At 40.4% G+C, this 22,369-nt stretch overlaps 1 protein-coding gene across 7 annotated transcripts in view; it reads right to left on the bottom strand.

Moving 5' to 3' along the window:
* Nucleotides 1-22,369, bottom strand: part of NCKAP5 (NCK associated protein 5) — a 1,056,356-nt gene that overhangs the window by 234,631 nt on the left and 799,356 nt on the right. The gene's annotated exons all lie outside the window — the stretch shown is intronic.

The raw sequence follows: 22,369 nt of genomic DNA, 5'->3' as shown, positions 1-22,369 counted from the left end.
TGCAAAGCAGCCTGCTTGGAAGGGGTCATGAACAGGGCAGATCACTGATTTAACGACATACGAAATTTTCATACCCTTATTTATACTTTATATCTCACCAAGGTGAACAACATTTCTAAGTGTATCAATTCTGCAGGATCACAAACTAGGAATGTTTTCTTATACTATAACTGGGACAAAACTGATCATCACTTAACAGGCTCTTTGGAGAGAATGAAATATGCAAAAGCTAAAAAAATAAAGAATACACGCCACAAAGTGGGCACCAAGAATCCAATAAAAGTAAAAGAACAGTTTTATTTTAAGGTCAAATCTTGAATGGTACTGTTAGTAAATTTAATAATTATTTTATAAATCTTATTCGGTAAAAAAAAAAAAAGGCTACTGGAGTTATGGTAACCAAAAATTGTAATAAAAATAAGAAAGGGTTGTTGAGAAATGAAAAATTAAAAGGGAAAGTTCCAATACCACGAAAGCACCTTTTGTGAATGTAAAAATGCATCGGTCCTTTCTCCCCCAACAAGAGCTAAATGGGGTCTGAGAGGTTAAAAGCTGGCCATTAGCCCAGTTAGCCTGAGTCAGGAGGGTACTGTAGAGCAGCTGGCCCCGTAACTGGTGGGTAAATGATGCTTGCTATCCCTCGGGGTCTGCAGAGGAGAGTGGATGTGGTGTCTAGAGAAGACCCCTTGGGCAGGTGACGCCCACACGCTTCAGCTGGTATTCGTGGGCAGGGGCTTTTTCTGCCTTGAAAATGTCATGCTAGGCAGGAGACATTCTGTGAGCAGAAAAAAGCCATTACCCCTCCCAGGAAAAAGATAATTTTTTCTCTAACTTCAGTGGTCATCAAAAATCAACTTGTTTTTCTTGCGCTATACCCGGGGCCCATAATATAGTTACAGGATCTCGAAAAGACTGTATTGTAGATGGAAGTTTTGTTACAACCAGTCGGCCAGAAGTGAGGATGACTTTAAAAGATTAAAATTTTTAAAGGCTCCCAAATCCAAAGATTAAGAAAATAGAAAATGTTACTGAGAGGTCTCTCTTTTTGTATTCTGTGTGTTAATCATGTTTATCCAGTGAGTCACACTTTAAATGCAGCATGCTAAATACTGAAATATTATTCTTAACTCTTTGAAAATTGCATGAAATTTCCTCTTATCAACACAGACCAATAAAATAAATCAGGCATAATTGGTGGAAGATAACCCTTCACAGCCAGGTTAATCCCTTGGCATGCATTAGATTATTAAAGGCTCAAATAACAACTAATCTCAAAGCCTTTCGTATACATTAGGGATTTAATTTGACTAAGCTTAACGATTACTTGAGCGTTAACCAGGGTGACTTAAGAGGCAAGGAAACCCATGCAAAATCCTGTTAAATACATGGTCTAACCTGAAATGGAGAATTAACTGAAAAACAAAAAACACCAAAAAACACTATGAACCATATTCATTACAGATTTATGAATGTGAGATAGGTCAGGACAGAATTTTTTAAAACTCTATGTGGGAAAATGGATATTTAATACAAAGAAGGCAGGGATACGATGGCACCTTGAGAACCAGAACTGTATGGTTTGCATTTCATATCCCCACCGATACTGGTTGTGTTTTAGGCATAGTAGCTGTTTGCTACTTTTGGGGGGTAGTTAATTCTAGTCTAAAGGTTGTCTGTTACAGTTGATAAAGTGACTTTGCCGATACTGACACAGCCAGGTAGGGGATAAAAAGTTGAGGTTTCCTGACTACCAGATGTTATGCTCTTTTCATGACAGTAACTACTATGCTTTAAACACAGAACTGGGTTTTATCACTGAGAAGTAAGCCCTGGGGTTCCAGCAAGACAAGTTCATCTACGATATTCCCTTTGCTCTTTCTCCTGGGAAGAGGCAAAGATGCGAAACCCTGCATGGTGATTTACAATTATTTTCCAGTTTCACAAGTATATAATATATTTGTTTCTTCAAGCAGAAGTAGAATTTCTTATGCTTCCCTTCCACTTCTCCATAAGCCATCTGTAGTGTGGTTTTTGAAAACAGTGGGAAAGCAGCATAGGCTACTGGTTAAGAGGTCGGACTGCCTGGAGATCCAATTTCAGCTTCATCATCTATTAATCAAGTGAACTTGAGTGAGTCCCTTAACCTCTCTTGGCCTCAGTATCTCCATCTTTAAAGTGGTTAAAATACCTCTATCTCATAAGGTTACTGTGAAGATTAGATGAATTATTCACGAACCTCTTAGGACAATGCCTGGCACTTGTAAGCATGGTAAGCATTATGTACGTGTTAAGTTAAAATAAAATGCTTGTTGAATGACCAAATATTTCTTTGCACTTACACTAATAAGTGAATAATTATTAATTAATAATTAATATTATTCAGCAATTGATAAGGTTTCCCTAACCAATACATGGTTTGGGAATTTGCTGCATTTTGAACAACTCCATCTCTTATTATTTAAGATAAGCCAACAGATAACTAAGAGCTATGACATATACACTTATCTTGTAAGGAGCTCCGTAATCATCACTTGCTGAAAAACTCAAGTCAGGGAAGAAAGGAACAAAACAGTCATGTTACCATCTAAACCTCATTAAAGTTTCATCTTTTATGAAGTCCAGGAAGACAAACGAGTTACCCGAGGAATTTCCTTTCCCCTGGAAGGCTTATTCCGATATTTGAACATAACTGCTACAGTAAATTCAATGGGGTTTCCTACATGGCCAAAGGCACAGTGGCGGGGTTGAGGTGCTGAGCCAAGTTATCAGGGCTGGGTATGAATTTCAGTGTCTGAGATGAAGTTGATATACGCAAACAGAGTCTTACCTTACAGTACCTTAAAATGTTTTTGCCATCAACATTGAAAAATAACAGTGATTGTTGATTTATTAAAAAGGTCAGTGAGCAGATAACAAATCAATTTGGAGAAAATTATCCTCTTAAAAATATATTGATACCAATGATTACCTGGCACGGAAGGTGAAATAAATGACCAAAAAATTGTCACAATATTTTTCCCCCAATCTCTGTATGTATATCCTTTGTGATACGATTTTGCCATCCTGCCCATCAAGATGTGAGATCTATTTCCAACCCCTTGAATCTAGGCTGGTTTTGTGACCTTCTTTGACCAATAAAATGTAGAAGAAATAAAGTCATGGGGGTTCTAAGTCTCGGACTAAATAGGCCTTATACCTTCTGTTCTCACTTTCTTGTTTCACTGTGGGAAGAAGCCTGGTCTAGCCCACTGAAGGATGAAAGGTCACTTGGAGCAGACATGACCCATGTCAGCCAAGGTCCTCTAGACCCGACAGATGACCACTAACACCGACCACCCGTTGTGTAACTGAGGCCACCTTAGACAGCTGCCAGATGACTGCAGCCACACGTGCGACCCTTAGCAGGAACAGCGTGAAAACCACCCAGGTCAAATAGCTGATCCGCAGAATTATGAGCAAATAAAATGGTTGTCATTTGAAGTCATTGCAAGTCTGGGGGTAGTTTGTTACACTGCAATAGATAACCAATAGAGATGATGTTCAAGGCTCTTAAAGGGAAGTTGAAACTAAGGAATTTTTGCCAAATTCTTTGCCAAAATAAGGCAAAGAGGGAAATGCACACAAAACACTTCTGTTGTTTCTAACCTATGCCTGCTTGATAAAGAATATTTTCAAAATTTACAATTACATTTGAGAATGCCTGGCTCTCTGTGCGGATGTGATTGGTTTTGCTTGATCTGTGTTACCTGAGATAATAAGAAAGTAAAAAATGAAATACGACACATGGTTCATATTCCAATATCTGGAAAGTATTCTGGGAGTACATTTTAGGAAAATTAAATATATCAGATTTATTATGCTTATGAGAATAGTTGTAAGTCTTATATTTAGGGGAAAATATCTACCAAGGAATAAACCCACAGATCCCTCCTTTATTTAGCTGAGCACAACTCTCGAGGGACTGGGACAGGTACACGTAGAGATCTGTGGAACTTTGTTCCATGGTCCTCCACACACACTCCCTTCAAAATAGACGCTAATCAAGCTCAATGTGTGTCTCATTTCCTCTTGATTTCCCCCCTTTTCGTCCTCTCTTCTGCCCCACTTCTTCTTCCTACTATCGGTCACTCTGGTGGCTTTGTGATATGTCAACCTGGCTAGGTGAAACTCCATTTCCCAGTACGCCCTTTCTCTGGGGATAGAAATGAAGCAGCAGTCATTTGCAGCTCACACATGTTGTTGCTGATACGCTGATTCACCTTGTCATGAAGCAGCAGCTGGCCTGCAATTGCTCTATCTTCCTCTGGATCCTTCTTTACTTTTTTGGACCCCTGACTCCTGTTTAGGTCTATGACAAAGGGTCTTTGCAGGATACCCTTGAAACCAAGGTCAGATGCAAGGATACCAGTTTCAGTTCATTGTTATGGGGTTCTAGCTCACAGTTATGGGCATCAGCTTACTTCTAATCTTCCTTTTCTGACTGCCTGCCCTGTAGACTTCAAGCTCCAGCCTCAGGTGCAGAGACAACAGCCTTACAGAGACTGCTTAACCAGCCCCTACAGTTGCGTAAGCCACGTCCCTGTAACAAATCCACTGCTTCTGCCTCTCTGGTTGAACTTTAACCGGTCTGGTCATTTACTTTGACCATGATGACACTGACAAGGTCATCTCCAGTCACCTCAATGGTAAGCCCTCCATATCCATGGAGCCCCCAAGAAGCTTATAGAAATGGCTTAGGAATTTAGAAATGACAGATAATGGATGACGACGATGATGAGAGAGAGATAATACACATATATATGCTAAAGACTCATTTTATTCCACCAACAGCTCTATGAGATAGGTACTGTTATTTCATCTTCCTCTGTGCTTTCAGGCACAGTAAGATTAAATAACTTGATAGTAAGTGGAGAAGTCAAGAATTAAAATCGGGTATTCCTGCTCCAGAATCTATGTACTATGTACTCTTATGTACTATTCTATGACTTCAAATCAAACTATATCTAATGGTTTTCATCCTCTGGTTACCCTGCCTTTTAGAAACATTTCATAATGTAAAGCTAGCCTATGACAGTGCATCAGGAAACTTCAGTTCTGGTCTTCAATTTACCAGTAACTAGCCATGTAGTCTTGGACAGGTCACGCTAACTCCCTTATTTGTAAAATGATCTCAGTATTCTCTTCCTGCTATAAAAGTTCACAACTCTAGAGTGTTAAAGCTCTGAGGATATTATAAGATCTTTGAAGGAAAGCTGCTAGATACAATAAAATCAGGCAATAAAATGTGCTACTGTGTATTTGACTTCCTTGTAGTAGCTTTCCATCATCTCCTGTGTCAAAAATTCCGCTGTAGCACCCTCCATTATAATAGTGATTTTTATCCTTTTCATGTGTGAGGACCCTGTCAATCTCAAATACACACATATACACACACAGAGTTGTGAATATTCACATAAGAAATGTACTTTTACTGTAAGTTGATTGAGAAAAAATGACAGGTCATGCTAAATTTGTTAATACTTTAAAAAAAATTATTTATTTTTGGGCTTCCCTGGTGGTGCAGTGGTTGAGAGTCCGCCTGCCGATGCAGAGGACACAGGTTCGTGCCCCGGTCCGGGAAGATCCCACATGCCGCAGAGTGGCTGGGCCCATGAGCCATGGCCGCTGAGCCTGCGCGTCTGGAGCCTGTGCTCCGCAACGGGAGAGGCCACAACAGTGAGAGGCCCGCGTACCGCAAAAAAAAAAAAAAAAAATTAGTTTTTATTTTATTTCTTTATTTTTGGCTGCGTTGGGTCTTCGTTGTTGCTGTGTGCGGCCTTTCTCTAGCTGCAGCGAGCGGGGGCTACTCTTCGTTGTGGTGCGTGGGCTTCTCATCGCGTGGCTTCTCTTGTTGCAGAGCACGGGCTCTAGGCACACAGGCTTCAGTAGTTGTGTCACACGGGCTCAGCAGTTGTGGCTCATGGGCTCTAGAGCGCAGGCTCAGTAGTTGTGGTGCACGGGCTTAGATGCTCCACGGCATGTGGGATCTTCCCGGATCAGGGCTCGAACCCGTGTCCCCTGCATTGGTAGGCGGATTCTTAACCACTGTGCCACCAGGGAAGTCCCAGTAATACTTTTAAGTGAAGCTGATTTTATTAATCATAACAATATCTGAAGACATTTGAAAAACAATAGTGCATATTCACCCTACAGCAGAAACGTCATGGGGTTATTGAGCTATGGAATTCTTGCCGTTTCCTTTTCACTTCCCCCTGGGTTCTCAGTGCCCGTACTAAACAGTCATGTTTTGGTGAATTCCTCACTATTATTCATCTACTTTAATTTTATTCGACTTATTTTACAAATGTAACTATTCCTGTGAAATATATGTAAAAACCCAAAAGAATGACAGTTTTATGCGCCACAGCTTTAGTCTCTTTAGATTTACTATCTATTTTTATTACTGTTTGTTTTGCCGTTTTTAAATCTTTACATCTTTGGTGAATATTACAGAAGTTTCTGATCAGGAATGTCACTTCCCCTGTCCACTTTTCTTCTTTCCTTACCATGTTTCAGCAAAATTTTTTCCAAGAGTTAAAAAAACCAAGAGGCAGGCATCAAGGTAGAGACAGGAAAATAATACAAGGGTGCAAAAGCAATTCAAAAAATTGGACAGTCGGTCCAAGAAGGATAGAAGCTGACCATTTTTACAGGCCATGGTCCAAATCAGTGACCTTCAGAATCTGGTCAAACCTGTACTGAGCCAATGGATAGAAAATAAAATGGTACCACTAGCACTCAACAGAAAGGTTAAGGTGACATTGCACTTGGAAATGGAGCAATTGGTAAAAACAGAAGGTGGCCATCATAGGAACAACAGCTGTACTACTTATTTTTCTTGTGTCTGAGCCTGTGTCAGGAAGGGGTTTACTTTTCTAAGAAGGGGAGAGGTATGTTCACATGCATGTATTATGATACTCCTGGGTACACATCCTAGAGCCCATTGCTTAAAGGAAATAGTAAAAAAGGTCATGCAACTCATCCCAGGGAAGTTATCATAATTCACTCTTAGCTGCCTTCTATAGGCAACCTTGATGGGATATTGCAAGGGATGAAGATGATTAAAGGCTACCAGGCATAGTTCAATACTACCCATTCAGGCAAATCTTTCCCTATTATCCTTTCATTCTACCCCTCAACCACTGACTGAATCACCCTCACTTCTATATTTTAACATACTTTTGCTATTATACATGACCCTGTACCATACTAGAAATGTACCGTACATCCCTTTCTCTCCCATTAGACTGTGACTGAGGACAGGAACTGTGTCTCATTCATGGATCTGTTCTTAGTGTCTAGCATGGAGCCTGACATATAAGAAGTGCTCAGTGAATCAGGAATGTAATTAAATGAATCCTGTTAATTTACTCTTGCTATCCAAATTCAAGGTAGGAATCCAAGTGGACACTTTCCCAAATATGTGTAACAATTATCAAACATTGTGTTTCTCTGGGATTGATGATAACTGTCTTTAATTGCATCTAAATGGTAATATTTATTCTTTTGAAACATCATGAAAGGCAGTAGCAAAAGCCCCAATATGGCCGTGATCCCAATTAAAATTCTTCAACCCCAAAGAAATAACTCTGATCTGATCAAAATATATGAGTTGCTTTTTTTGTCACCATAATGTAAAGACAGAAAAATGATATTTAGGATCTACATAAACATGTGGAGGCCCAACCTCATTATGTTGATTGTTTGTACCTAGAAGCCAGGGAGTTTTGAATCTTAAATGTATTTTCAGAAAAAAAAATGCATTTTCAGAGAAGAAAAAAAAAAAGCTACAACAATAGCTCTAATTTAACTGGAGACATTCATTGCACAATCCCCAAAGAAGAAGATAAATTGTTGAGCGCATCAGCAGACTCTCTATTCATTTGGCGTATTAACAGGAATGGGGGCTCCTCGCCCAGCGGAGCCCAGCCTCTTCGCTACAGGATCTTGCTTTTGAGATCTTTGGAACTGCTCTTTCAAATACCGTACAATGAGGTTTGCTCTAATCTTAACTACGGAATTGAAAAAAGTCATTATAACTTTAAGTATAACTTGGTGTATTTGGCCAAATCACGAATCTTGCCCTTGGGACCAACTTCTACATTATAACAGAAAACAGACATACGTACAGCCAATTATTAGTTTCCTCTGGTATTGGCATGCAGAAACTATGTAAAATCATGGATCATTGAAGAGAGTAACAATTACTTTATGAAAAAAATGTTATTAAAAACGTAAGCAATGACTCCAAACTAAAAATTAACTTTGAAAACCAAAGTTAAAGAAAAAAATCTTTTAAATCGATTTATTTTACCTCAGTTCATTAGAGCATGCACATTCATTACATATTTACTAAAGACCTACTTGGTGTCAGACAAGGGTGGCCATTTCTAAGAACTACAACCAAGAAATCACACATGATACATAATGTACCATGTCATCTCTAAGCCCCTCTGTGATCTGTTCTAGTGTGGAGGACTCTGTGGTCTACATAACATTCATTTCATCTCTCATATGTGAATATATGGAAGTCATAGTGTTGGTCAGTATTGATCCATGTTTTAGGGAGAGCTAACAGCTACCCTAATTTGTCTCATCTAATTAGGGCAGTACCATCCCCTTTGTCCTACGGATTGGTCTACAGATCCCAAGGATAAACCTACTTAGTACCTGGCCACAAGGGATTGGCTCAGGAAAGAGTATATAATGAAATGTAGATCCAGGAAGGGGAGGTTCCCTGGGGACTTTCGTGAAAGATGGTTCTGTATTTTCAGGGACTTCTCTGAGAAATATTTTGGGTGATGTATTAAGCGGATATGAAGCTTATATCTGCTGCAACCATTTATCTACCCTGAGGGAAGCCGTCTTAGAACAATAACAGCACGTGAGAAGGGCAAAGGCAATAAAATTATATGAAGAAAATGGAGCCTGAGACTTCATCAACTAGTTGGCAGAAGCCCAACCAATTTCTGGACTCCTTTGAAACTTATGACAGCTGGAGGTGAATTTTCTTTTACTTGCAGCTAAGTGTATCCTAGTTATTATTATAACTATAATAGGAACTGTGGTATCAGATCTGACTTCTGAAGGAGGAATATGACTTAGACAAGTGAATAGTAGAACTGGGAGTGGTGAAGATCCCTTTCCAGGGTTAGAAAATGGCAGGAGGAAAAGAAAACAGGTGTGAAAACACAGAGTGTCTTCAAGATCAAGTATATCACATGAGAAGACAGGTGGAAGGGGAAGCTGAAAGGCAGGTCAGCCTAGTGATCCTTGGGATGCTAATTCTGGTGGCAGATGGCAGGTGGACCAAGAGAGAAAAAGCTAAATGCAGATGGCTGTTACAGTAATCTGGATAAGAGATAATCAAGGCACTCACTTGCACACTGGCAGGGAATATACAGAACAGGGGATGAGTTCAAAGGTCTGTCAATGATAGAATACACTGGTGTCACACTTCATGGGAGGAAAAGGGAGAGTAAAAATGGACTGTAAGTTTTCACTCTTGAGGTATTTGGTAAAAGCTAATGCCTCACTGTTAATCAGGAATAAGAATTTGGGCATAACAGTGTGTTAAACCACTTTAAATCATTTTTGGAATGTGTTTTATATGTATATATTTTTAAAAGACAGTTATAGAAACAAACTAAATCCAAAATAACAGGAAGTTAGATAAATTACGGTACATTTACTGAGTGAAATACTATACAGTGAGTTATAAACATTTCCCTGTTGGTGGCTCACTTGACTGATAATACTGCCCCCATAATAAAGGTCTCTCACTCTGTGTGTCTGCAGCAGGGCTGTGGGTTACATGTTCATTTCAACACCATCTCTTCCTCAGCCACTAATAGGTCCCTGGGCACCCTACAGTTGAGAGTCATTATATAACAGAAGGTTACGAAAAATACTTCAACTTGGGGAAAAAAAAATAAAAGAAGCACCTTTCTGATGTGATCCCAGTTTTGAAAATTAAGAAAAATGTATACACACAGGAAAAAAAAAGATATACACTAATATGTTTATAGTCATTAACTCTGAGTGGTAGATCTTGGAGTATTTTTTCTTTCACTTCTTTACAGTTTTTATTTTCTTTTCCTAAAACACACACGCATCAATTTTTATAATTTTAAAAGGACACTGTTTATGTTGGGTTCCCCAGAAGCAGATAATGAGATGAGGATTTGTGTGAAAGGGATTTCTTAGAAAGTATTCTAAGGAGAATCCAGTAGGTGAGTAGGAAAGTGGGAATAATCAAGGAAGGGGGCAAAGCAAGGATGTAATATTAGACAAAGTCCCATTGGAGAGAACTTTGACCTTAAGGTCAAATGAGCTGGAGACTTTATTACCGGTCCTCAGGTTTTTCATTGATTAAGGGCTGCCCCTGGGGAGATGCAAATGGTTTTCCTTACAGGTAGGAAAACTTGATGGCAGTCTGCCCACCAAGAGACACAAGTATTGGCTGTTAGGAGCATAGATAAAAATGGCAAAGGGATTTGAGGGAATATGCATGGAAGACTGATGGCATCTGCTAGAGATATTCATGATATGAAGTCTTTACTGTTTTATTTAAAAATATATACACCGTCATTGCATGACTACGTTCATTCATATTAAAAATGTTTACTTTGCATAAAAAAAAAAACCAGGACTGAATAATAATGTATGATTGGCTTAGCACTTCTTGCTGGGAAGGGAGATTTGAAAAGTCTTACATTCTAAAATGAGTATGTTAGAAACTAGGCCCACTGAAATATAAAAGCTTGATGACATCCGGAGACACTAACTGTGGATTGCTACTTGTTGTTACAGTGCCAAGACTACTGAAGTTTGGGGACAGGAACCTCTCTTCCTAACAGCAACATGCCAGACTGTTAAGAACCTCTGTAAAAATCAGTGGTGGCTGAATTATTCAATTGGTGTAAAATAGGCTAGGGTAGAATGTAAACTACTGATATTTGGCTTTTCCACCAATGAATTTGGGGCTGTCATCCATTATGAATCCCCAAAGAAAATACTCCCTAGGGAGATAAAATGTCAGATTTGAGAGAATTATCCAGCCACGCTGACCCCAGCACAAACTCCAATGCTTTATCATATTTGCTAATATAAAGGGCAGACCCACTGGCACATTATATGTTGCTAAGACCCTGGGCTTCTTGTTGTGATTCAACATGGACTGGACCAGTCTATCCCATCCCCTGAGCTTTGAATCGCTCTTTTCTTTTCAATAAGTGGATTATATACTAAACATTTCGAAAAGTATCTCCTTCTCCAAAACCAGAAAGCCCAGTCAGAGGTCTATGTAGGTAGCTGTCAAGGTGGCACAATTTAAAGTGTGCTGGGAAAGTCTTGTTTATCCTGAAATAGCTTCCCTCCACTGACCTCTCAGCCACAGAGAGTCAATCAAGATGGGCATTTCAGAAAATAGAGGCAACAATATAGAGCAAATATGCATGGGGGTACTCAGGGATTCTTACCCCAGGGGTATGGGACTTATGAATAAACTTCAGGAGTTCTGAGTCCCCATAGAATTATTTGAGAAATACTGCATAAATACACAAGAAGTGCATTTTCAGGTAAGAGAATCTAGAGCTTTCATTATGTTTTCAAAGTAATCCACGACCCATGAAAGCCTGAGGTGCGCAGGAGAAGTCAGGAGGCTCTATGTCTGACTGGCTACTAACTAGCCAGGTGTTCTCATATTGAAACTTTCCCTCCATCAGTTTAAGATTCATACATATCTGAGGACCCTGCCTGGTTAAAGTTTCCATGTTCCAGAATGTCTTTCTTCAGCAGAGGCAAATGGCTTCCTTTTAAAGATTGCCAATGAAAAATGTCCAAATGCTTCTTTTATACCTGCTTCTTAGGTATCCCTTCTATAGCTAAGGGAATAGTAATACATTGAAACAACATTCCTGGAGAAAGGGAGAGGGAGGGGCAAAAAGAGATGGGAGAAAAGGAGCAAAGGAAGGAGGGAGGGAAATGAGAAGGAAAGGGAGGGGAAGAGGAAGAGAGAGAAAGTACTTTGATATGATAAAACTGTGTCTATGGGCAAACTTAAACAGAATTGACAGAAGTGGTCGGTTGTGGGAGACTCCCTTTCACTTCCTCCCAATATAGCTGCAGCATTCAAGTTTTTGAAAGTTCATTTTTAAGAGGTCTTCAATTAACTAGGGCAGGAAGCAGGGGGTTTACATACGTGTGTATATTCTCTTTAATTTTTATCTTTTAAATTATCAAGTCATCATATCCTCCAATGAATGATAAAATGCAATAAGGGGAGAATTTTTACAAGCTTCCTCACATGTTTAATAGTGATATGTGGAAAAAATGACCTTTTAAAAACACTTAAACATTTTACTTTTGATCCCAAGTCTTTTCCCCCCAGCTTAGTTTGTTAAAACTAAATTGACATTATATCTTAGGAAAGATGAGAGGGCAGTCCACTATAATTACGAGCCTGGGCTGGGCATTCTATGGAATAGATAACTGCAACTACTATAATGCAGTTCACTGAAAATTTTGAGTCTCATTAATGCACAAGTATTAGAACTGCCACTCATTAATTAGGCTTGTATAAGGAAAGTCAAAATTGCAACAACTTCAGCAGTCTCTGTAGACTGGGATCAGCCTTCTTTCAATCATAAATGTGCTTCTTTCATTAAAGACAGGGATGACAATACAACAGCGCGGTTGGAGGGGCAGGGCAAATCTTTTAAGCTCTCCTTTGGGAAGTCAAGACGCCTGACTCTGACGCCTGACTCTGACCACTACTGATCATCAACATGAAAGGGATTCTGTCGGTGCAAGTGCTTTAAGGACCCATTTTCACTTATGATGCACCTAATGTGCTAGGCGTAATCCCATAGGATTACTTCTGGGAAAAGACCAAACTGGAATTGAAACTCAAGACAGTGCCAAAGAAAGAGCCCACACTCCGGTCACCCCTCAGGCCTCAGAAAATACCAGACCACAGCTGCACTCCTAGGCTTTCTTGAGGTGTTTACACTTAGAATATGTCAAATAGAAAGACATGGATTTTGTAAGTGTCAGCTACATCTCCTCTTCTAGGAGGAGACAGTGACATAGAAACAGAGTCATATAATGACATATCATTGGCAGGATGCTCTACAGCCATTAAAATGACAGCTCTGAAAAGAATGTACTGTCGTGGTAGATTCTCATGATGAAATGTTAAAAAGTCTTACAAGTAAGTAGTATAATTTTACATATTATTTTTCAAAAACCTGGACCTGTAATCATACCACATGATTATAATTAAGAAAAACGTACAGGAAAAAAATACTATAAGAAAGCAGATCAAAATGCCATCATACAATGAGGAAGAGCATTTATAAGTGATTTTTACCCATTCTTTTTCATTTATTTTAAAATTATATTATAAATTATAATATATTTAAACTACTTTTATACTTATAAATACATTAACAATGGAAACAAATTTAACTACTATATCACTTAGATTCATATATGAATTAAAATTTTAAAATATTTTCTCCTCCTCTAACTCACTTCTTCAACTGCTACGTTAAAGTAAAAGCAAAAATACTGTACTAAAAACCAAGTTGTCAGATCTGGAAACAAGACAGTGAGCGAAGGTTGGCAAAGTCCAGGCTACTGGTCAGGAGCAGAGCACATCCTCAAAAACAAAGTTTTTAATACCCCATCTTGCACCCCTTACCCCCAAATCAGACGGCTGTTTCTGGCATAAAAATAAGTACACCTACTAGATAATGCACTTAGGGGAAAAAAAACCCCTTTCTGTTATTGTCTCTGAGTACAGCACCTCTGCTTTTTTTAACCTGCCTCGCAACCCTTCTACCATTCTCTGGCACACCTTGTCAGGATTTCCCTTTAGTAAACCACTCTTTTCTCATTCATGATCCACACAGTTCTAGGTAAAGCTGACTCTACCTCCCAGGTCAATGCTTATGTAATGGCCCATTCTGGCCAGTCAGCACGGTCCAAAAGGCTCCAAGCTTATCCAAGTTTAGCTGGAATGCCATTCTACCCACTGGGGTTGCCAGCCCGGTAGCCCAGAAACCTGGTGCGGTGCTGCAGATAATCTACTATCACTTCTGTGATCCTGTCTGAGAACGAAATAATCCAAAGAGAAGCACAGCTGAGAATACAGTGAGATGATTCCTGGTAGTATTATCTGAAGCCTGGATCGAGCAACGTCTGAGACGTAATACCCATCATCGGACTTTTCATTTCCACGAGTCAATAAATTCTGTTATCTCTTTAGCTAATTTGAACTTTGTTGTTGCTGCGGCTACAATCAAAGGACCCCTGACTCATATTTCTGCAATTACCCAGCAAAGTGTACACAAACATGATTTCTAGTTACACAAACGATTATTGATTAAAGAAACCACTGGAGTTCTATATTAGGTCATCAAAATTGTCTGTGATCATTCACCACTGCTGTGATCCATTGCAATCTTCTTCCTTTGCGCAAACATATTTGAGCATCTTCTAAGATGCTAAATACAGGGGCAAATACTGAATTAAAAAGTTGTAACTACTTGATTTATCACAAATGTGTGTTACAGTTCCTTACTAATTTCGCAAGGCAACAAATTACTTTAGGTATGCTCACTTAACGTTTGACAATCAGAATACCTACGGTGTTTAAAAATAGGTTTCCATAAGCAAATCTTAACTAATAAATAAATAAAGCAGAAAAGGAAGGTGCAGAAAAGGAAGGTGCTGAATTAGCCATTCTTATTCAATGTGGGTTTAGACTTTTCAATAAACATTAAACCTGAAGGCATTTTTTTTTTTTTTTTTGCGGTATGAGGGCCTCTCACTGTTGTGGCCTCTCCCGTTGCGGAGCACAGGCTCCGGACGCGCAGGCCCAGCGGCCATGGTTCATGGGCCCAGCCGCTCCGGGGCATGTGGGATCTTCCCGGGCCGGAGCACGAACCCGTGTCCCCTGCATCGGCAGGCGGACTCCCAACCACTGCGCCACCAGGGAAGCCCGGCATTTTTTATTAATGGTAATTAAATATAATAATTCAGATCCATGATTCTCAAACTTTAGCTTGCTTGAGAATCACCTGGAAGACTTGCTAAAAAAACAGTTGCTGGCCACACTCCCCAGAGTTTCTGAATCAGTGGGTCTGAGACGGTGTCTGCAACCTTGCAGGTCTAACAAGTTCCCAGGTGATCCCGTTACTAATTCTATTGGTCCAGGAACCACAGTTTAAGAAACACTGGTTTAGATTTTTTTTAAAAAGTTCTGCATTTTGGTGTAATTGCTGGTATTTATTGAGTATCTCTGATTAAAAACATGAGCCCATATTTTTTAGATGCAGGCATAATTTAGATCTGAAAACTGTACACATAAAGATGATGTGTTTTAAAGCTGAACAGGAAATAACAGAGTTTAAAGTAATCTGGGCAAAGTTTGATTAAAATAATTCATTATGGAAACCAATCAACCTTAATTTCCAATAGATGACATGCCCAGTCAGGCAACCTGCTACACCAATCAAAAGGCAGGCCTAAATGTTTCCCTGCTGCATTTATTAGCAAAGTTCACCAGGTCCAAGTAATCAAGCACACCACAAATTCCTAGGTTCCTTTCTACCTCTGCCTAACAGAACTCTGTGGTTTCTATCAGCCAATAGGACGGGCAACTCTTAGGAAGACCAAGTAAACATTTTAGCAAAACCTGGTTTATCTGCATCTAGTCATTAAAATGAGAATATAATTCAAAGAATCTGCTGATTTCCATAATGCCTCATTACTTTGTAAAATTGCTGTAATCTTTTTGTTTTTGTTTTTGTTTTTTTTGGTACGCGGGCCTCTCACTGTGTGGCCTCTTCCGTTGTGGAGCACAGGCTCCGGACGCGCAGGCTCCGCGGCCATGGCTCACGGGCCCAGCCGCTCCGCGCAATGTGGGATCTTCCCAGACCGGGGCACGGACCCGCGTCCCCTGCATCGGCAGGCGGACTCTCAACCACTGCGCCACCAGGGAAGCCCTTACTTCGTAAAATTGATAATGCCAATACATTTAATTCAAGTAAGAGGTTCTCACACTTTAAAAGAGAAAAGGGTTATATTATTCAGCCATAAAAAAGGAGGAATCCCGCCATTTTTGACAACATGGATAGACTTTGCGGGCATTATGCTAAATGAAATAAATCAGACAGAGAAAGACAAATCTGTATGATCTCACTTATATGTATTGTAGAATCTGAAACAAAACAAAACAAAACTCACATAAAAAGAGATCAAATTTGTGGTTACCATAGGTGGGGTCAGGGGGAATTGGATGAAGGTGGTTAAAGTTATAAACTTCCAGTTTTAAGATACATAAGTACTAGAGATGTAATGTATAACACGAAGACTATAGTTAACATGATATGGTATATATGAGAGTTAAGAGAATAGATTGATCCTGAGTTCTCATCCAAGGAAAAAAAATACACATTTGTTCATTTGTTTGTTTGTTTTTATCTATATGAGATACGAGATGATGGATGTTAACTTATTGTGGTCATTGTTTCATGATAAATGTAAATCAAATCATTTCGCTGCACACCTTAAGCTTATACAGTGCTATTATAACTCAATAAAACTGGAAAAAATAAAACAGGAAAGCATCAATAGTTTCATAGTGCCAAAGCACAACATCCTATGGGCCTTCTCTAGACCTGCCCAAATTAGTTTTATTTTTTCACTGAGAAACCATCACATTTACCCCATCTTCCCATTTAAGGTATAACTACTGATGAAATAAGACTCTTTCATATTTTAACAACTAAGACTAGATTTTGACAGAAACTTCATTATACATTACAGGTAAAATATATCCTCTGACTGAATATCAATATGAATATAGCCCATGTTAGCACACTGCATCAAAAATATATATACTTTTTAAAATGTGCCAACATTAGCTTTAAGGGTGGTGAATCACACGTGGCAGTAAGGATATTTATTTCTGCACAGTGGAGATAACATGATAACATGAATGCATAGAGCCGGAGGAAATCTTACAGACCATCTGTCCAAATCCCTCGTTAATACAAATAGCACAACAAGCTCAGAGAAGGGTAATTTCTTTGCAGAAGAGTTCATTTAGCTGTAAAAACTGTGCTGCTGGTCAGAAAGTTTCTCATTTTCTCAATGGGAAGAGTCACCTTTTCTATATGTCTGCATATAATACAGAGCAGGACAGAGAGCACGTATATTGGACAACAGACTCGGAACGCGGAAAGACCCTGAGAGCCTGGAGCAATGGATTACGATGGAATATTTCCAACCAGATAAATCTCAGCTGAAGTCAGCATGCTGCCCAGCACTGTGATCAAAATCAACTGTACAAGAACAAGGTGGGGGAAACACATGGTACCAGCGCACAGCAAAGAGTGTTCAGGGAGTGTGGACGTGAGTAGGCAGCCTCAGCATGAATCTGATGCAAGAGCTGTGCAGCATGTACAGAGGGGACAGAAGAACAAGATTTTGCTCTGCCAATCACTACTCAGAGGGGACCGTGAGTTATGTTTGGCTGGATTCCACACTCACAAGATGTATAGAGAAATGATATCAATCAGGGAGAAGGATCAGGATGGTGAAGGGATTTGAACCATGTCATACAAAGCATCGGCTGAAGAAACTACACTTATTCAGCCCAAAGGAGAAAAGTCCTGGAGGGGATGTGAGGATTGTCCCTGGATGACACAGGTTGTCAGGGAAAAAGAACCAAATTGTTGTGTGTGGCCTCTGGAGACAGAACTAGCACTCATGGGTACACCTCCTGGGAGACAGACTTCAGAGAAGTAATGCTAAAAGAGGAGAGACATTCAAAGATGGATGGTAGCTAAATAAAGTTCTAGCTAACACTTTATTGAATCCTAATTTTATGCCAACTTCTGTGCTAAGGGTTTTTTTTTTTTTTTTGGCTGCATCGGGTATTAGTTGTGGGATCTTCATTGCAGCATGTGGGCTTCTCTCTAGTTGTGGCACGCAGGCTCTCTAGTTGAGGCATGCGGGCTTAGGTGACCCATGGCATTTGGGATCTTAGTTCCCCCACTAGGGATTGAACCCACGTCCCCTGCATTGGAAGGAGGATTCTTAACCACTGGACCACCAGGGAAGTCCCTGTGCTAAGGTTTTTTTTAATTGTTAGCCTATTTTATGCTCCTAACAGCCCTGCATTAGGTACATGATTATCCTCAATTTAAAGCTGGGGCAACTACAGCTTAGGAAGCTCAAGTAACTTGTCCAAGGATTCATAGCTCGTTAGTGCGGCAGCCTGGATTTGGATTCAGGCTCTTTGCTTAAGCCTACACTGCACTACTTTGGGCAAATTTGGTAAGGAGGCAGTTACCTGTAACTGGGGGTGTCCCAAGGTGGACAGATCAAGTTGAAAGTGACCTTAATATTCTCTTTCAACAAGGAAAGCCTGAGATTCTATGCTTTGAAAGCAGAGAGCCACACTTTGAGAATGTCTGTCTATACTGACAGAAACACAGACAAAAAGCTCTTGTATAAACATGAGAAAATGACCCTAAGGACATTGTAAAAAATGTCCTGGGATGCCTCCTAAGCTCTGTCCCAGCCAAGGAGTTACTGCCCTCCTGGAATAAAGAGGGTTGAGTGGGGGACCCAGGGAAGAGGAATAGAATCTTTGCACAAGAACCTAGGACACAGAAAGAATAAAATACCTAGGAATAAACCTACCTAAGGAGACAAAAGACCTGTGTGCAGAAAACTATAAGACACTGATGGAACAAATTAAAGATGATACCAACAGATGGAGAGATATACCATGTTCTTGGATTGGAAGAATCAACATTGTGAAAATGACTATACTACCCAAAGCAATCTACAGATTCAATGCAATCCCTATCAAATTACCAACAGCATTTTTCACAGAACTAGAACAAAAACTTTCACAATCTGTATGGAAACACAAAAGACCCCAAAGAGCCAAAGCAATGTTGAGAAAGAAAAACGGAGCTGGAGGAATCAAGCGCCTGGACTTCAGACTATACTACAAAGCTACAGTAATCAAGACAGTATGGTAGTGGCACAAAACAGAAATACAGATCAATGGAACAGGATAGAAAGCCCAGAGATAAACCCATGCACATGTGGTCACCTTATTTTTGATAAAGGAGGCAAGAATATACAATGGAGAAAGGAGAGCCTCTTCAATAAGTGGTGCTGGGAAAACTGGACAGCTACATGTAAAAGAATGAAATTAGAACACTCCGAAACACCACACACAAAAATAAACTCAAAATGGATTAAAGACCTAAATGTAGGTCTTCCCTGGTGGCGCAGTGGTTGAGAGTCCGCCTGCCGATGCAGGGGACACAGGTTCGTGCCCCGGTCTAGGAAGATCCCACATGTCGCGGAGCGGTTGGGCCTGTGAATAATGGCCGCTGAGCCTGAGTGTCTGGAGCCTGTGCTCCGCAATGGGAGAAGCCACAACAGTGAGAGGCCCGCGTGCCGCAAAAAAAAAAAAAAAGACCTAAATGTAAGGCCAGACACTATCAAACTCTTAGAGGAAAACACAGTCAGACACTCTATGACATATCACAGCAAGATCCTTTTTGACCCACCCCCTAGAGAAATGGAAATAAAAACAAAAGTAAACAAATGGGACCTAATGAAACTTAAAAGCTTTGCATAGCAAAGGAAACCATAAACAAGACGAAAAGACAACCCTCAGAATGGGAGAAAATATTTGCAAATGTAGCAACTGACAAAGGTTTAATCTCCAAAATTTACAAGCAGCTCATGCAGCTCAATATCACAAAAACAAACAACCCAATCCAAAAATGGGCAGAAGACCTAAATAGACATTTCTCCAAGGAAGATATACAGATTGCCAACAAACATATGAAAGGATGCTCAACATCACTAATCATTAGAGAAATGCAAATCAAAACTACAATGAGGTATCACCTCACACCAGTCAGAATGGCCATCATCAAAAAATCTACAAACAATAAATGCTGGAGAGGGTGTGGAGAAAAGGGAACCCTCTTGCACTGTTGGTGGGAATGTAAACTGATACAGCCACTATGGAGAACAGTATGGAGCTTCCTTAAAAAGCTAGAAATAGAACTACCATACAAGCCAGCAATCCCACTACTGGGCATAAACCCTGAGAAAACCATAATTCAAAAAGAGTCATGTACCAAAATGTTCATTGCACCTCTATTTACAATAGCCAGGACATGGAAGAAACCTAAGTGTCCATAAACAGATGAATGGATAAAGAAGATGTGGCACATATATATAATGGAATATTACTCAGCCATAAAAAAGAAATGAAATTGAGTTATTTGTAGTGAGGTGGATGGACCTAGAGTCTGTCATACAGAGTGAAGTAAGTCAGAAAGAGAAAAGCAAATACCGTATGCTGACACATATGTACGGAATCTAAAAAAAAAAAAAGGTCATGAAGAACCTAGGGGCAAGATGGGAATAAAGACGCAGACCTACTAGAGAATGGACTTGAGGATACGGGGAAGGGGAAGGGTAAGCTGGGACAAAGTGAGAGAGTGGCATGGACATATATACATTACCAAATGCAAAATAGCTAGCTAGTGGGAAGCAGCCGCATAGCACAGGGAGATCTGCTTGGTGCTTTGTGACCACCTAGACGGGTGGGATTGGGAGGGAGGGAGACGCAAGAGGGAGGGGATATGGGGATATATGTATACGTATAGCTGATTCACTTTGTCATAAAGCAGAAACTAACACACCACTGTAAAGCAATTATACTCCAATAAAGATGTTAAGAACAAAAAAGAACCTAGGAAAGCAGATAAGCCCAGATGAATGACAGACCAGGGTGTCAGGGAAAGCTTTGCCCAGGTGAGTTCAGGGGTGAGAAGGGTCCCCGATTCCAGAGGCAGAGCCACAGGATAATCACCATGAGTACAGTGATTGAGCTCGGGTCCCACAACAAGGACGAGCCCTTGAGGGGGGCTGCTAGGAGCCACGGCCCCGAGCTTGTTGGTTACCCCAGACACCTGGCAGGGGAAAGGCTGGGCTGTTGCCCCTCGGGGATGGGAGAAGGGCACTCTTGGACGATACAGTCCCTATACCCACATCCCTGAGGAAACTAGAGCCCTGTGAGAGGGGCTAATGACCACTCTTTCCCCAGTCCCACTTAGAACATGGGATCCTTGGGGGTGACTTGTCCCTCCTGCGGGAGAGGGAGAAGGAGGAGGAGGGAAGGATGGTCAGAAGCACCGGCAGGGGTTTGTCCGGCTCCTTTACTTGGGAGGAAGATGCGACAGCTGAACAAGTAGGGCAAGGAACGTGGTGAGCAGTGGCAGCAATGGAATTGCCCACGAAGCAGGAAGAAGGAGCTCTCAGCACTTGGAAATTACTGAAGGAATTTCCCATCATCTGGACGCCGCATGAGACATTAAGAAAGCAGAGCACACAGGGTTAACATTCTTCTTCATAGGTCATTTTCCCACGAGCTGGGTGAAAAGAACTGCCTCAGTCTTACTTAAAGGAAATAACCCTAAAGATTCTGCTATTCAGTTTAGAAAGGAAGAAAGAAGTGACTCTTATTGTGCCACACCCTATGCTAGCATTTAAAAATATTATCTTTCATTGAATCCATCTGCATATGTATTATTACTCCCCTTATATAGATGGGGAACTGAATCTCACAAGTGTTAACAAACTTCCGCAAAGTTAGTGATAGGAGCAGGAACTGAGCCCAGGAATAGAGTCCAGACTCGGCTTATTTCTACCATGCTGCTTCAGCATTAGGGACAGTTCAATGTTCAGAAAAGTCCAGGACCCAAAACAGTCAGCTCTCTTCACTTCCCTGTGAAGTGAAGGCTAATAGGTATTAAAAGGGAGAAAACAGGCCCCAAATGGAGTCACTTTGTGCTAAGCCCCACTTCAGCAAACCAAGACTTAATACTTAACCTAACTGCAGTTTCAGCTTCTCTCAGGAAGGTAACCTTTAATCAGTCAACGTGCAGTTACCTGTTCACCACTAGAGAGATAATCTGCCCAACGGATCCACAGACCCCGTTCATTCCCCTTAGGAGGGCAACCTTGCCTGAAACAACGCATTTTTTGTTAATAGTTTCCTTTTGCGACTCCCTTTCCACCTCTAAAAACCCTTCTTTTTCTATAGCTCAGCAGAGTTCCTCTCTGTTGCTGGATGGGATGCTGCTCAATTCATGAATCACCGAATAAAGTCAATTTGATCTTTAAATTTACTCAAGTGAATTTTTGTTTTTCTTAACATAGGTAAAGGCATGTCCTACTTGCCTTTGTCAGGAAATCTATGTTCATGTAATAG

This window comes from Pseudorca crassidens, chromosome 6, assembly GCF_039906515.1.
Source record: "Pseudorca crassidens isolate mPseCra1 chromosome 6, mPseCra1.hap1, whole genome shotgun sequence".
Lineage (NCBI taxonomy): Eukaryota > Metazoa > Chordata > Mammalia > Artiodactyla > Delphinidae > Pseudorca > Pseudorca crassidens.
The sequence above is the reverse complement of the archived record's forward strand: the minus strand, read 5'-3'. Positions and strand labels throughout refer to the sequence as shown.